We start from the raw sequence: 16,960 nt of genomic DNA, 5'->3' as shown, positions 1-16,960 counted from the left end.
GGGTTAAGTAATAAAAAGAGAACAGAAATATGCCGTTTTATTACATTTCTATCCCAGGAGCTCAGGTTGGTCGCATTGTTCTCCCCCTGTGAGGTAGGTTCGGTTGAGAGGCAGTGACTGGTCCAAGGTCTCCCAGCCAGCTTCATGGCTGAGTGAGGATTGAACCCTGGTCTCCCAGGTTGTAGTCCAACACTCTAACCACTGCTCCGCATTACCTGGGGAATCAGGGAAGAGTATGTACTGGGGTGTAAGAAGCCTAACGAAGTCCTGATTTCCCCCATGATTACTACTTTGATGCTTTACCTGAAATATCAAATGTCAAATTCTTCCCCCCCCCCCCAAAAAAAAACCCCAAACCCCTCTCTCTTTTGGCGGTGCCCCTGCTTTTCTGGAGCCTTAAGCATGTCTGTCCATTGTGTAATCCAGTATTCAGCTGAGTGTCCCAGGAAGGCACAGATCTCCAAGCTACAGTTGTCTGGACCAGACGGAGTAAAGTCACCACTTTGGAAGAACTACAGCAGAATTTGAGCCTTCTGAGTGCAGTCCGGCAATAAAAGAGGCAGCTGCCTGGTGCCGCACTGCCCAATTTAGCACAGAATGACTGGAAGCAGATTTTTTTTTTGGGGGGTGCTGTCCATCTTTCTCAGGTCTACCTGGAGAACCTGGGAATGTTCTTCATGCACCTTCCCACTGAGCTCTCTCCTCCCCCCTATCGCAAAGGTCACTCTAAGCAGAACGAAACTCTGCATACGGGAGGCTATGCACCAGCTGCACACTGATCATTACGTGTGGGTGTCTTCTGTGTGTATGCGCATGCCTCAGTCCACCAGGTGGAAATGCACATACGAAGGAGAGATGTCTATGCGCATAGGTAGCTGCCTCCTACTGAGTCGTGCCATGGATCTGTCAAGCTCAGTGTGGCCTGTACACTGCTAGGCTCTCTGGGGTATCTTTCCCAGCCATACCTGGAGATGATCTGTCAGTGAGCTATGGCTTTTCCCAGGGCCCAAACCCATGATGCAAGAGGGCAACCTCCACTGTCTTCAGTGACATTACCTGCTTGGCTCAGTAAGCTCTTTCTATAGAACCATAGGATTTTACAGAAGGGACCCCAGGGGTGAAGAACCTTACATTGGTCCCCATTGAAATTCACCCTGCTAGTTTGGGCCCAGTTCTCCAATCTGTTAAGATCAACCCGAATCCCGATTCTGTCTTACGTGGCCTTGGCTGCCTCTCCTAACTTGGTGCCATCTGCACATTATGATGAGCATCCCCTCAGTACCTTCATCCAAGTTGTTTATAAAGGCATTGAGCAACCAGGACAGAACTCTGCAGCACCCCTACATTTCTCCAGGATGATGAGAAACCATTAGTGAGCACTCTTTAGGCTTGGTTAGTCAAACAGCTACAAATCCACCTAACAGTTACCTTGGGGCCATGGAAGCTCCAGCCCCTGCAATAAAATATTTGAGGGGGCCATGTCCCCTCAAAGTTGACGGGCATTGCCATTCAAATGGTTTTCATGCACTGTGCCATGTGATTGATTTATAGGGGCAGGGCTTACCTGGGCCGCCAGCATATTTCATTCAAGTTGGCACCCGTGGTCTGCCTATTGGATAATCCTACCCTGGCTCTACCCATGTGTTTGTACTGTACCAACTTCCCTGCCATCTTGCTCCTCCCCTCCCTGGTGGTGCTGTGGTCTAAACCACAGAGCCTAGGGCTTGCCGATCAGAAGGTCGGTGGTTCGAATCCCTGCGATGGGGTGAGCTCCCGTTGTTCGGTCCCAGCTCATGCCCACCTAGCAGTTCAAAGGCACGTCAAAGTGCAAGTAGATAAATAGGTACCGCTCCAGCAGGAAGGTAAACGGCATTTCCGTGTGCTGCTCTGGTTTGCCAGAAGTGGCTTAGTCATGGTGGCCATATGACCTGGAAGCTGTCTGCAGACAAAAGCCGGCTCCCTCAGCTGATAGAGCGAGATGAGCATGCAACCCCAGAATCATCCACGACTAGACTTAATGGTCAGGAGTATGTACCTTTACCATTACCACCTGTTGAGGGGCTAGCACTCCATCTTTAACTCATCCCACCAGCCGCTTCTAAAAGTGCCTTCTTGATTCCATGCCTCTTCAGTATGCTTGAAGGAGGGTCTCCACCCCCACCGTTCAGCCCAGACACTGAGGTCCAGCTCCGAGGGTCTTCTGGTGCTTCCCTCACTGAAAGAAGCGAGGTTACAGCAAACCAGGCAAAGGGCCTTCTCAGTAGTGGCACCCGCCCTGTGGAACGCCCTCCCACCAGATGTCAAGGAAATAAACAACGACCTGACTTTTAGGAGACATCTGAAGGCAGCCCTGCTTAGGGAAGTTTTTAATGTTTGATGTTTTATCGTGTTTTTAATATTCTGTTGGGAGCCGCCCAGAGTGGCTGGGGAAACCCAGCCAGATGGGTGGGGTATAAATAATAAATTAGTATTATACATTATTATTATTCTGTATCCCACCTGATACGTTTGCTGGTGGACTGCGTGTTTCCACTCCACTCTTCCCCTTCCCCAGCTGGAACATCAGAATGCCCTGGCCTGCCCCTGATATCCAGTGGCAATGGACTCACTTTTTATAATGCCAGAGCTCTCCTCTCCCTTTTACTGGTCCCTGCTCCAGTGCCTTCAGACAAAGACATTAGCAGATAATGCCTACCTGATTTTGGCTGTGCATCAACTGGCATTAAAGGACAAGAGCAGGTGAAATAGGTTTTTCTAGTTGGCTGGCATCCCTACAACTCATTAACTAGGCTAAGTGTATGTTATTTCGACCAGGGATGACCAGGTGTGCTTCCTACACACATAACAGAAATCTGCTATGGAAATAATCAGGAGTAGTGGGATCGAGTTAAGCGAAACCAGCTTCCCATGATTCTCAGCTCATGCAGGTGCTCCGCACCTGTAGAGCAACTTCTGTGGCCTTCAAGACAAACGAAGCACTGTCTTTGATGTCCAAAGTATGGGGCGACATCACACACTTTGACCCTAGACCTTCTTGTTGTTCAGTCGTTTAGTCGTGTCCGACTCTTCGTGAACCCATGGACCAGAGCACACCAGGCACTCCTGTCTTCCATTGCCTCCCACAATTTGGCCAAACTCATGTTCGTAGCTTTGAGAACACTGTCCAACCATCTCATCCTCTGTTGTCCCCTTCTCCTTGTGCCCTCAATCTTTCCCAACATCAGGGTCTTTTCCAGGGAGTCTTCTCTTCTCATGAGGTGGCCAAAGTCTTGGAGCCTCCACTTCAGGATCTGTCCTTCCAGTGAGCACTCAGGGCTGATTTCCTTCAGAATGGATAGGTTTGATCTTCTTGCAGTCCATGGGACTCTCCAGAGTCTCCTCCAGCACCAGAATTCAAAAGCATCCATTCTTCAGCGATCAGCCTTCTTTATGGTCCAGCTCTCACTTCCATACATCACTACTGGGAAAACCATGGCTTTAACTATATGGACCTTTGTTGGCAAGGTTATGTCTCTGCTTTTTCCCTAGACCTTAGATGCACCCATAAGGGGTAGACACCCTATATTTAGGGTGGGGAGAGACTGCTACTATCTCAAGTTCCTTTTCCTTTCTTATCTGGTTGGCATCCCTCGGTTTTGGGAGATAATTGAAGAATGTGCTTCGGGGGTGAATTGCCCCCATCACCCATGATGCATGAATGACATCATACTTCAGGAGAAGCTCCCTGCAAGAAAGGAGCAAACACTTGAAGGATACACACAGAGAGAGAGAGATTCTGGGCTCATCCACACTTACCTTTTGCTCCATTTTCCCGCTTGGAAAACTTGCTCTTTCATGCTGAATCGGAACAAATGGCACTTCGGGTTTTCTGTGGATTGCTGTCTGCTCCGATTTGGCACTAAAGAGCAGGTTTTAATGGGGAAAGCACTGGGGCGAGGGAAACAGTTCTTGGAAATGGAGCTTTAAAGTGCCTAGAAACACAGCACAAAATTAAGTCTGGATGAGCCCTCTGTCAGGTGTTAAGATCAGCAGAGGGAACTCTTTTAGTATGTCCACACACCCACACCCAAGTGCCAACCTGCAGTTTGCAGCAAGCGGTCTTGAAATTGCCCCCGCTACCAAATAATAACCATGCAAAGCCAAGAAATGTTTCATGATGCTAAAGCACACACCACCTGCCCTATTTTGAATGCACTCAGCTTGGAGTTGTGTCACAAAGCTCTGCGTAAGCCGATGTGTCAAGTAACAAGCAGGTCGGCTAAGACTTTCTTTATCGGCAGGCTGCATCTCCAAGAAGGATGAGGACAGGAATTGGCAGGGCAGAGAAAGGAGCATTGCAGGGTGGGGGAACCAATAATGGTGACAGGCTGAGTGGAGAAGATGAAAAATGCTAACTGATAGTTATTTCTGTACTTCTTGGCCACTTCCTGATCTGACATACACCACCAGCTTTTTGGATATTCATTGCATGCAAATTTATGCCGCAGAGTCACTGCTGCAGAGGCTATTTGTTTTGTGGCACTTGTCTGTTCTGACTTGCGCTGATACACGAGGTTGCAAATGGGTCGTGGAAAAGAAGGGGCTGGGTGCAAGGTGCAACTAGTTAGGATCTGCAAGTGGTTCCCCCAGATTCAAAGAGCTTCCTGACCCAAAGGAGAGGGACGACGGATGAAAAAATGCTTCATTTTAATGCAAAACTACCTAATGCACCTTTCCCAAAGGAAGACACAAACTTGAAGCAAACAAAACCTTTAAAGCACAGCCCTTTTGGTCAGCGTAAATTCTGCCAGGTCGCCAGGTCACATGACTGAGCAGAAATTGGTTTGGAACAGGTGTACAGCACTCCTTGTCCCATCCTGCCCTGGCCCGCCCCTGAAACAACCATTTTTGGGGGGGGGGATTAAAGGGTAAAGGGGACCCCTGACCATTAGGTCCAGTTGTGATCGCCTCTGGGGTTGCAGCACTCATCTTGCTTTATTGGCCGAGGGAGCCGGTGTACAGCTTCTGGGTCATGTGGCCAGCATGACTAAGCCGCTTCTGGCGAACCAGAGCAGTGCACGGAAACGCCGTTTACCTTCCTGCCGGAGTGGTACCTATTTATCTACTTGCACTTTCGAACTGCTAGGTTGGCAGGAGCAGGGACCAAGCAAGGGGAGCTCACCCCGTCGCGGGGATTCAAACCGCCAACCTTCTGGTTGGCAAGTCCTAGGCTCTGTGGTTTAACCCACAGCTCCACCCGCATCCCGGGGGGTGGGATTAGGACAGCATAAATTCTGCCAGCTTAAATTCCACTTGGAACAGCTAAAGATCCACCTGTTCCACACTCATACCCTTCAACATTCCTCTGATGAAAATCTGGACATGTGTATTTTAGTGCCTTGTTGTTGCTTGAGTTAGCTGACTTACAAGAGAGCATGGCAGCACTGCAAGAGCCAGCTCATTTTCCTTCCTGAGCTTTGCAGCACTGGAGCGAGGAAACGGGACATTCCAGGATCAAATCAGAATCGGGATGGCTTCTGCAATTCCAGGAATGTCCTGGGAAAATCAGAGTATGTGAGCTCCCTTTTCTCAGCACATCTTGGATTTGAATTGTGCTGTCAATCTGTCAGACTGATTTACTGGATGCAGAAAAGGTAGGAAATAAATCAAAGCAGCTAACAATATGAATTGTTTAGATATATTTTTCATTCCTGCAATAAAGCTCTTGGGTCAGCAGGAGCAAATTGCATTATGCTTTGTAGTTATTAAATATATGGATGGATGGATGAATGCATTATACAGTGGTACATCGGGTTACAGATGCTTCAGGTTACAGACACTTCAGGTTACAGACTCTGTTAACCCACAAATAGTACCTCGGGTTAAGAACCTTGCTTCAGGATGAGAACAGAAATCATGCAGTGGCGGCATGGTGGCCCCATTAGCTAAAGTGGTGCTTCACGTTAAGAACAGTTTCAGGTTAAGAATGGACCTCCAGAACAAATTAAGTTCTAAACCCGAGGTACCACTGTACAATATTGCTAGTTGGACGTGAATTAATTCTGACAATATTGAATGAAACCGTGCATTGTTTTTTCACTTTTAAATGTCTTCAATTGTTCCTGGGCACCTGTCATATCTCAACTCAATGGCTATTCCACAGAACAGAGGCAGCCACACTAAAAGGCCAGCTTTGAGCTACTGCGAAGAGCATTTCTGGGACCTTTGTTTCACACTCCAGGTGCTCAGAACAGCAGAAAGTCCCAAATTCCTGCCATCCCCGCAATCAGGGCTTTTTTTCCAGCGGGCACCTGCCGGCAGTCAGTTCTAGCTCCTCTCAGGTTGGCGCCTTTGCCATTCTAAGAGACCGAGGGAGGCATTCGTGGTGAGTTCGGGCTCCTCTTTTAATCTAGATGAATAGCACGGCCCGCAACCAACAACCAAAAGCCTGAAAGAGAGCACTTGTGTTACAGAACAGGATTGTTCGCAACAGTGCACTTCTAATGATCTGCCTATTTCCAAGGTGTTTTGGGAAAGAATGAAGGCATAAGGAACAGCTGCCTGCAAGGACAATGATTGCAGAAGCGGATTCGTTGCCTGCTGCGGAGTCCAACCAGCTGAGATTGCAGTAGGTGATTTTTCTTTCTCATGCCGAGAAAGCCAACGTAAAATGTACTTTTAACTAGAATTGCTGCAGCTCAAGCTCAAGGTTAATTCAGAGCAGGTCCAGAGTCAGTGGTGACCTGCCAAGGCCCATGATCAAGTAGGGGTCCCAAAGCAAGTGTCAAGGCTCAGCACCACTGAGATCTGCTGAGGGCCCAAACCCCAGCAAAGCCTACACTGACTGGCAGCAGAGCTCCAGGGGCCTGGGGAGAAATCCTTCCTGGCCTGCCTGCAGATACTGGAGACTGATATAATAATAATAATAATAATAATAATAATAATAATAATAATAATAATAATAATTTATTATTTATACCCCGCCCATCTGGCTGGGTTTCTCCAGCCACACTGGGCGGCTTTCATCAGAATATTAAAATACAATAGTCTATTAAACTTTAAAAGCTTCCCTGAACAGGCCTGCCTTCAGATGTCTTCTAAAAGTCTGGTAGTGAACAACTACCAGACTTTTAGAAGACATCTGAAGGCATCTCTTTGACATCTGGTGGGAGGGCGGGTGCCATGACCGGGAAGGCCCTCTGCCTGGTTCCCTGTAACTTGGCTTCATGCAGCGAGGGAACCGCCAGAAGGCCCTCGGCACTGGACCTCAGTTTCCGGGCACAACGGTGGGAGTGGAAACGCTCCTTCAGATATACTGGACCGAGGCCATTTAGGGCTTTAAAGGTCAGCACCAACACTTTGAATTGTGCTCAGAAATGTACTGGGAGCCAGTGTAGGTCTTTCAAGACTGGTGTTATGTGGTCTCGGCAGCCGCCCCCACTCACCAGTCTGGCTGCCACATTCTGGATTAGTTGTAGTTTCTGGGTCACCTTCAAAGGTAGCCCCACATAGAGCGCATTCTAGTAGTTCAAGCAAGAGATAACTAGAGCATGCACCACTCTGGCAAGACACAGGTAGGGTCTCAGCCTGTGTACCTGATGGAGCTGATAAACAGCTGCCCTGGACATAGAATTGACCTGTGCCTCCATGGACAGCTGTGAGTCCAGAATGCCTCCCAGGCTGCGCACCTGGTCCTTCAGGGGCACAGTTATCCCATTCAGGACCAGGGAGTCCTCCACACTGGCCCGCCTCCTGACCCCCCAAAACAGTACTTCTGTCTTGTCAGGATTCAACCTCAATCTGTTGGGTTGGAGTAGATGACCTTTGGTGGTCCCTTCCAACTCTACGATTCTATAATTCTATGAAAGCATATGCTCTACTGCTGAGCTACATATTTCGTCGATCGCGTTAGAGACAGCTGGCGTGGAAAGCGGTCTACAAATGATGAGAAACAAATAAGGAGAATAAAAATGGACAGCCTAACGCAATGTGGCTTCATATTGACATTTATCTCTTTTTATCCTCACGCCCGCCCGCCCCCCCATTGCATCCCTCTCTGTTCTCCGCCATCAAGCTTCAGGGCTGGATTTTTGCTGGTGGGGTTTCTTCTCTTTTGATGGCACGGTATAAGTAATAAGCCATATTAGCAGCTGGATATTGCTTGCGCCCTATAAGCAATAAATATTTCATTCCAAATGAAAGGCATTTCTTGCCCTGTGGGACGAACGCGGCTAATAATTGGGCACATTGCGCATTTGAGTGTTGAGCTGACGAGCATTTTTTACAGGCTCGCGTCTGGTTTTTCTTCCACAGAGGCAAAGATGTCACCACAGCACAGCCTTCCTCGTCATATTAAGCATCCTTGGCTGAGATGTTTAATCAAGGGAATCATGAGGGGAGAATTAATCTCCAATAGGTCATTTTTTCCCCCAGCTGGTCTTGCAGAAGAGCAATCCAATCAGCTCCTCAGCCACCGGAGTCATTTCAAGGAAAAGGTCAGGACGTAAAGGCAGCGCCGGTACGATGACAGCCAGATGCAATCCTTTTTGAGGCATGCAATTAAAGAATCCTGCACTCCTGTAATAGCCTCTTGATAAAGGGTGTTATTAATCATCATTAATATTATCACCTATTCAGAGCTTTTGCAGGTGAGAAATATTTGCAGGAACACACTCCATTTCCTCCAGTAGCAATGTGAGCTCTTTTTTTTACTCTGGCGAGACAGCAGGCTCATCCCGCGTACCAGGTGGAGCTGGTAGACAGCTGCCCTGGACACAGAATTGACCTGCGCCTCCACGGACAGGTGTGAGTCTAAAATGACTCCCAGGCTGCACACCTGGTCCTTCAGGGGCACAGTTACCCCATTCGGGACCTGGGGGTCCCCAACACCTGCCCTCTTTGTCCCCCCCCAAAACATTACTTCTGTAGACCCATTAATGGCCATGACGCTAGGTCCACTAATTTCATTAGTCCTACCCTGACTGAAATAACCCCATAGAGATGGAACGCTCTGTCTCATGAGACCAGGGCCCTGCAGGATCTGATTTCTTTCTGCAGGGCCTGTAAGACAGAGTTGTTCCACCTGGGTGTTGGCTTGGAATCAACTTGATTCCCTTCCCCTCTTTCTTTTTTCCTTTCTCCTTCTGTGATGGAACTCCTATTTGGGGACTTCCCTGGCTTTTTTCTGGCCCACGTAGGACCAGTCTGGGTAGTTGGCCTTGGTGAAGATTTGACATTTTCACCCCCAAAAAGTTTTTTTATTTGAGTTTCTACTGAAATGAGGCTGCATTTTAATGTTTTAATGTTGTATTTTAATCTTGTTTTTTAAGCTGTATTTCAACCAATTGTTTTTATATTTGGTGTTAGCCGCCCTGAGCCCGGTCTTGGCTGGGGAGGGCGGGGTATAAATAATTTTATTATTATTATTATTATTCTCTTGAATGGGAATGAATCTATGGGCAAAGGGAGCCTTACGGGGCTGGAAATGGGAAGTGGGGCTCTTGCCACCTCCCCAGAAGGAACAGGGGAAAGTATAAGAAAAGGAGCCTGGGGGAAAAGAGAGCGGCTAAATTAATTATCCACACTCCCCCTCCAACCCACTGCCTTTCCGACACCTTCATAAGCTTTTTCTCACACCTGCTCTCCTGAGGTTGAGAACGTAATAATCGGATGGATGTTCAGATGTCCCTGCCAGATGGGTGCCCTGCTTCCTTGCTCCTCTCGTGCAAACATCTTGTGGGTTTGCAGAAGCAGCCACGGTTATTAGACAATCAAACAATTTATTACAGAGCCCCAGCTGGTAGCAAGGCAGGACTTGACAGCAGCGCTCAACCTCAATTGATTCTTGGTTCTGCCCCCTTTGCAGGGCAGTAAATCAACCTGGCCATTTGCACATGTCTTGCCTGCAATTTTGGCTTTACTTTTTTTTCCCTTCTCCTTTGAGGAAAAAAATAAATAAATCTGCAGATGCAGGCTAGAAGAAAACATGTCTAGACCAGCAGAGCGAGAGATGCAAGGAATTCAATGAGAACTTCCAATACTTACTCCTGCTAAATGATCTGGTGCATAGTTTGGGGGTATTTTGGGTTCAACCGCTGTCAATGGCAGCCCAGCTGAGACCATCCTACTGCCTGAAATCCTATAACTAGGGAACCTGGGTGTTGGCTTTGCAAAGTGCACACTGAACCAAGGCTAAGGCAGTGTGGTGCAATGGTTAGAGTTGGATTTGGACCTGGGAGACCAGGTTCAAATTCCTGCTTAGCTGTGAAGCTCATGGGGTGACCTTGGGTCAGCCACTTGCTCTCAGCCTGACCTACCTCACAGGGTTAGTGTGGGGATAAAAGAGAAGGGAGAACCCCACATGCCACCTCAAAGCCGCTTGGAAGACAGGTGAGCTGTTAAGGCAATAAGTAAATAAAATATAGGCAATCCGAACCTCCCCCTACACAAGACCCAAAATGGGGTGTTCAGAGAGCAGAGAGGGAGCGAGGCTCAGCTGGCCTGGGATCTGCTTGAACCCGAGCTCGTCTCACCAATGGCTGCAGTGCTCTGCAAAGCCCCATTGGCATCACCATCATCATCATCACTTTTAATTTGTATACCGCCTTTCTATCTTACAATACTCAAGGTGGTTTACAAGCTGAAGAAACAAAGAATGTACACCTTATAACAATCTCATGCAATACAAAAATGTGATAATAAAAGAGCTTTAAAATAAGCAATCTACATCAAATAAAATAACATTCAACAATCATTAGTATAGTATGGAATAATAATATCGGCATATAAAAATTAAACAGAAACCCATTCTTAACAATTACAATAAATAATTTCGAAACTGTAATCAATAAAACAACGGCAAGTCACAGTGCAGGGGGTAGGAGGTAGGATTGTCCCCTAAATCATGGCCCCATGCAAATCACCCCACCTTTGTCTAAACCAGACTTTACTTTTATTTATTTTATTCAGGAGGATTTTTCACCTGATACCTGAAGGAGCATCTCCACCCCTATTGTTCAGCCTGGAGACTGAGATCCAGCGCCGAGGGCCTTTTGCCTGTTCCCTCATTGTGAGAAGTGAGGTTACAGGGAACCAGACAGAGGGCCTTCTCAGTAGTGGTGCCTGCCCTGTGGAACGCCCTCCCTTCAGATGTGACAGAAATAAGCAGCTATCTTCTCTTTAAAAGACATCTGAAGGCAGCCCTGTTTAGGGAAGTTTTTAATATTTAATGCTGTATTGTTTTTAACACTCAATTGGAAGCCGCCCAGAGTGGCTGGGGAAACTCAGCCAGATGGGCGGGGTATAAATAATAAATTATTATTATTATATTATTATAACTATGGGAAAGGGCTGTAGCTCTGTGGCAGAACATCCACTTTCCATGCAGAAGATCCCAGGTGCAGCTCAGTAGAAGGTAGCTTCCTATGTTGCTACAACACCTTGATGGTTGGCCATGCTGACTGCAGCTGATGGAAATGGTAGCTTCACATCTGGGTTTTTCTTGACTGCGGAAATTTGGCCCCTCAGACTGTATGCTCACGTTGCTATGGGAAAGGAAAGCATTCTGTTTATGGATTGTTTGTTTTCAGTTTTAATTGAAATGATCTGAACTACGGAAGCTAGACAGAAATCCTTGCTTGTCGTACCTCCTAAATGGGAACAAAATAATTCAGTAAGAAATCATTTGGATTTTATTTCTTAGGAAGCTTGTAATATACATTAATTATGATGTCTGGGCCCTTAACAATATCCAGAGAGGATTGGGTAATGGATAAAATGTGTCTGCTGCTTATGACACCAGAGCCAATTATATTTAAATGCTGGCATCTTGATCAGTTTTAATGACCAACATGCCTCTGTTCATTGGTGCTATTAGTTTTCATCTATAAATCAAGCTCCCAATAACTGCAAGGAAACAAAATATCAATCGCATTTTCTCTTTCATCTTTTTTTAAATAGGACTAGTTGTCATTTCGAATTTTGTAAACTGGCGATTTTTCACCTGGAATCGAAGGAAGAGTGAAATGTTTTTCAGTCCGTCAGTAAAACTTGCCAATTCCACTCCAGGGTTTGTTTGTCATTTCTTACAATGTATAAATGGCAGAATTCAACCATTTGCCCGCCCATCAAGAATTCAAAATACAGTTGTACCTTGGTTTTCAAATAGAATGCGTTCTGAAGTCTGTGCGAATTCCGAAACGTTCACAGCTTCTGAGGCAAAGTTCACAAACCGGAACACCTACTTCCGGGTTTGCAACATTCAAGCTCTGAGTTGTTCATGAACTAAGCTGTTCGAAAACCAAGGTACAACTGTACTAGCATTTCATCATCTGTCCCTCCCATTTTTTTTTTAAGTCTCCAAAATAGTCAAGCTCTGTTTTATTGATTAAAATATTTCCATACCACCTTTCATAAATGGTAATGAGGCAGTATACCACCCCAATCCCCAAAATGCAATAAAGTTGCAATCCATAATAAAATGTTAGCCACTAGTTCTGGGCATGAGATTTTTTCACTTGCAGTTCTCCTTGGCAGGGCAGTGAGCAATTTCTCCTAGTAAATGAGCTTCCACAGAGTACTTAACAACGCAGGGAAGAGCTTTTGTGGCAGCGGTTGTGAAGCACCCTCCCCAAAGAGACCTGCCTGGTGCCAACATTGCAATAAATCTGGTGGCAGGCCTTGTTGTTGTTTAGTCATTTAGCCGTGTCCAACTCTTTGTGACTCCATGGACCAGAGCACGCCAGGCACTCTTGTCTTCCACTGCCTCCCACAGTTTGGTCAGACTCATGCTGGTAGCTTCGAGAACACTGTCCCACCATCTCGTCCTCTGTCGTCCCCTTCTCCTTGTGCCCTCCATCTTTCCCAACATCAGGGTCTTTTCCAGGGAGTCTTCTCTTCTCATGAGGTGCCCAAAGTACAATGGTACCTTGGGTTAAGAACTTAATTCGTTCTGGAGGTCTATTCTTAACCTGAAACTGTTCTTAACCTGAAGCACCACTTTAGCTAATGGGGCCTCCTGCTGCCACTGCGCCGCCGCTGCACGATTTCTGTTCTCATCCTGAAGTAGATTTCTTAACTCGAGGTAATATTTCTGGGTTAGCGGAGTCTGTAACCTGAAGCGTATGTAACCCGAGGTACCACAGTATTGGAGTCTCAGCTTCACGATCTGTCCTTCCAGTGAGCACTCAGGGCTGATTTCCTTAAGAATGGATCAGTTTGGTCTTCTTGCAGTCCTTGGGACTCTCAAGAGCCTCCTCCAGCACCGTAATTCATTCTAACTTACCCAGGAATTCTAAATGGCTGTGAGTTGGAGGTTTTTTATCCGAGGTTTCTGCTCCTGTTTTTGTTTTTGTGTTTTTGATGTTCCTGGCTCTGTGCTGCCCTGAAATCCTAAAACAGGGGTAGGAAACCCAGCTGGCCATCCAGACATTGTTGGCTCCAACTCCCCTTAGCCCCCGCCAGCATGGCTGATGTTGAGTTGATGGGTGTTGTAGTCTGAGAACAACTGCAGGACTGTGGCTTCCCCATCTCTGTGCCAAAATGGAAAGATGCAATGGAAATGAATGCCGTAAATAAATCAGCAGGTTCTGTGTTTCCTTTTTGCAGTTAAACATAGAATGCCAATCAGCCCAATGCCTGGCTGAAGAGAAAAGTTTTCATCTGGCACCTGAGAGCTCTTCTCTTTGGCGATCCCTCGTAGCCGAGTAAGATTGTCTTCCATAAACACGGTTTTAACAGTGAGTCCGTAAGTGACTGTGGAGGCCAGTTCTGGATCCACACATCCTTCCACAGTGGGGACATTGGTTTCCGGGTGGGAACTGATCACGGTGTGGATTTGCCAAGCGTGCCTTCCTCTTAGCACGTTTCTCCCTTGCGTCCTGAGTTCGAGTGTCTTCAAAGCTCATGACACCTGTGGTAAAGGCTGTTATCCAACTGGAGCGCTCACAGGCAAGTGTTTCCCAATTGCTGCTGTTTTTACTACATTTTTAAAGATTTGCCTTGAGAGAGTCTTTAAACCTCTTTTGTTGACCACCAGCATTACGCTTTCCATTTTTAATTTCGGAATGGAGCAGTTGCTTTGGAAGACGACAATCAGGCATCTGCACAACATGGCCAGTCCAACAAAGTTGATGTTGAAGAATCATTGCCTCGACCCTGCTTCAATGAAGGCACCGGGCAAGCTTCTTTAAGGAGAGCCAATCAGCTTGGGGTGGGAAGAGGGACAAGAGAACCCCCAGAACAGAGTGTGGGGTGTGGAAAGGTACAAAACCCCATTCCTTGCAGTGAGAGAGTGATCATATTAGTGTGCCTTTGCATTCCACTCCTTGTCTTCATAGCATTTCTGACAGGGATTCTTTAGCTGTGATTTCTGCATTGCAGAGGGTTGGACTAGATGACCCATGGGGTCCCTTCCAACTCGACAATTCTGTGGTTCTGTAACCAGGCTCCCTGGCCACTTGGTGGTATGATTTGACACTTTCTTGCTTTTCTAAATGCATTATTCAAGCTCTCTCATTCATCAAATCATTTGACTTCTTTCTTTCTCTCTCTGTCTCCCTGGGCCAGAAAGAGATGGTTTTCTGCAGGCGCAGCATTCCATTTAACAGCCCTATAAACTGAAATCAATTACAAGCCTGAGTGGGATGTCTGCTTTTGGGTGTGATGAGCGCCAGAAAAGAAAGGGGATGTGATACTATGCAGAACTGGTTTCGCTAGCACTTTAGGGCCTTTGCTGGGCTGCAAAGGTACAGGGAGGGATCTGAGAGCCTGTGGATCCCTGTCCCATAATGAGAACGCTGGTAGCTCAGCTGAGGAACATTTGTTTTGCATGCAGAAGTCTCCAGGTTCAATGCCTGGCCTCTCCAGGTAGAGCTGGGATTGTCCCCGCATCTGAAATCCCGGTGTAGACATCGCTGAGTTACATGGACCTCTGGTCTGACTGTATAAGGCCGTTCCCTCTGCTCCAAAGGCAGGCCAGGTACACAGAAACATCAGGTGAGGTGGTAAAATTGGGGTGACTGAATACTATCAAAAGGTGATCTGGCCTAGCCTGTCTCTGTATGCTAAGCTTAAAATACGTAATGACTTTGTTTCTTCTTCATGCGAGAGTGGTGCAGGCCTGGAAAGAGGTTCCCTTTGTAAGATCCAAAGAACAAGGTTCGAGACCTCATTGTGGCAGAGAGAACACCGTTTCCTGTGAAGTTCATTTCCATTAGGACACAGTACTACATAGGCAAATACACATCATCTTAGCTGTTCATCCTCTACCCACCCGCCTGCTGCCGCAATCAGTGCTTCATCACCTCTCACCCAACCACAGTCCTTTAAAACCCTTTTGTTGTTGTTGTTTAGTCGTTTAGTCATGTCCGACTCTTCGTGACCCCATGGACCAGAGCACGCCAGGCACTCCTGTCTTCCACTGCCTCCCGCAGTTTGGTCAAACTCATGCTGGTAGCTTCGAGAACACTGTCCAACCATCTCGTCCTCTTTTGTCCCCTTCTCCTTGTGCCCTCAATCTTTCCCAACATCAGGGTCTTTTCCAGGGAGTCTTCTCTTCTCATGAGGAGGCCAAAGCCTTGGAGCCTCAGCTTCAGGATCTGTCCTTCCAGTGAGCACTCAAGGTTGATTTCCTTCAGAATGGAGAGGTTTGATCTTCTTGCAGTCCATGGGACTCTCAAGAGTCCCCCCCCCCAGCACCATAATTCAAATGCATCAATTCTTCAGCGATCAGCCTACTTTATGGTCCAGTTAAAACCCTTTTTACTGTGGCTTGTTGATGGAGTCCGGCATGCTTCCCTGCGCCACTCTGGACTCCCGTGGGTAGCTCACCGTCAGCTTCATGTAGCAGAGTCTTTGCAGCGGTAGAAAACTGTTGCAATGTGTGTGTAATAAATCAGACTGCACACAGGCTTTCTTGCTTATCTCCAACAGTCTTTAATCGTGTAGAAAAACATCATCAATTCAGCCTAAAACATCCCGGCGACATAGCGCACATCTTTCGCCTCTCGGTCAAAACCGAAAGAGAGATCACACACAGAGAGTGTTCCCGTATGTGAACATAACCACGCCTCAGAATGTGAGACGTCACTCAGAACTGTTAACCCTGTAAGTTCTGATTCTCTTCACATTTACTGTGTGTGTCAGAACCCTCCTTGTACCTTACATGGAGTCAACCATTGATCTCCTCTTTAACGGGTACTTACCAGCCTTGCGGTAAAGTCACATTCTTGCATACATGACACAGGCCACAATAATAACCCCGACCCCGACCAAACCTAAGAGGAGGCATGTAGTGGTGATAGGGGATTCCCTACTGAGGGGAACAGAAGCAGTGATCTGTGGGCCTGACAAGATGTCTCGGGAAGTGTGCTGTCTCCCCAGGGCTAAGATCCAAGATGTAACTGAACAACTGCAAGGAATCATAAAACCCACTGACAAATACCCCTTCCTCTTGGTTCATGTGGGAACCAATGACACTGCACGCAATAGCCTCCAGAAGATCAAAAGAGACTACGAGGCTCTGGGCAGGAAATTGAAGCAATTAAATGCACAAATTGTCATCTCGTCTGTCCTCCCAGTTGAACGACGTGGCCCAGGGAGAGAGGGAAAAATAGTGGAAGTGAACAGCTGGCTTCGCAAATGGTGTAAACAGGAACGGTTTGGATTCTTAGATCACGGACTGCAGTTTCTTGAAGATGGACTTCTGGCAAGCGATGGGCTGCACCTCACAACGGTTGGGAGAAATGTTTTTGCCAAAAATCTCAGAAACCTCATCAGGAGGGCTTTAAACTGACTAATGTGGGGGAGGGAGACAGTGCTCCTGAAGGTAGGAGTCTATCAATTGATGAAGATGATCATCCAAATGTCATAGACCAAATGGAGCAAACAGCATGCAGACCTAGTGGTGGGAGGAAAAAATCCTTAAATAAGAGACATGGGGGAATGATTAATGGACTTCAATGTCTGTACACTAATGCGCAAA

Source organism: Podarcis bocagei, assembly GCF_964188305.1.
Source record: "Podarcis bocagei genome assembly, chromosome: 5".
NCBI lineage: Eukaryota > Metazoa > Chordata > Lepidosauria > Squamata > Lacertidae > Podarcis > Podarcis bocagei.
Note: the sequence above shows the minus strand (reverse complement) of the source record.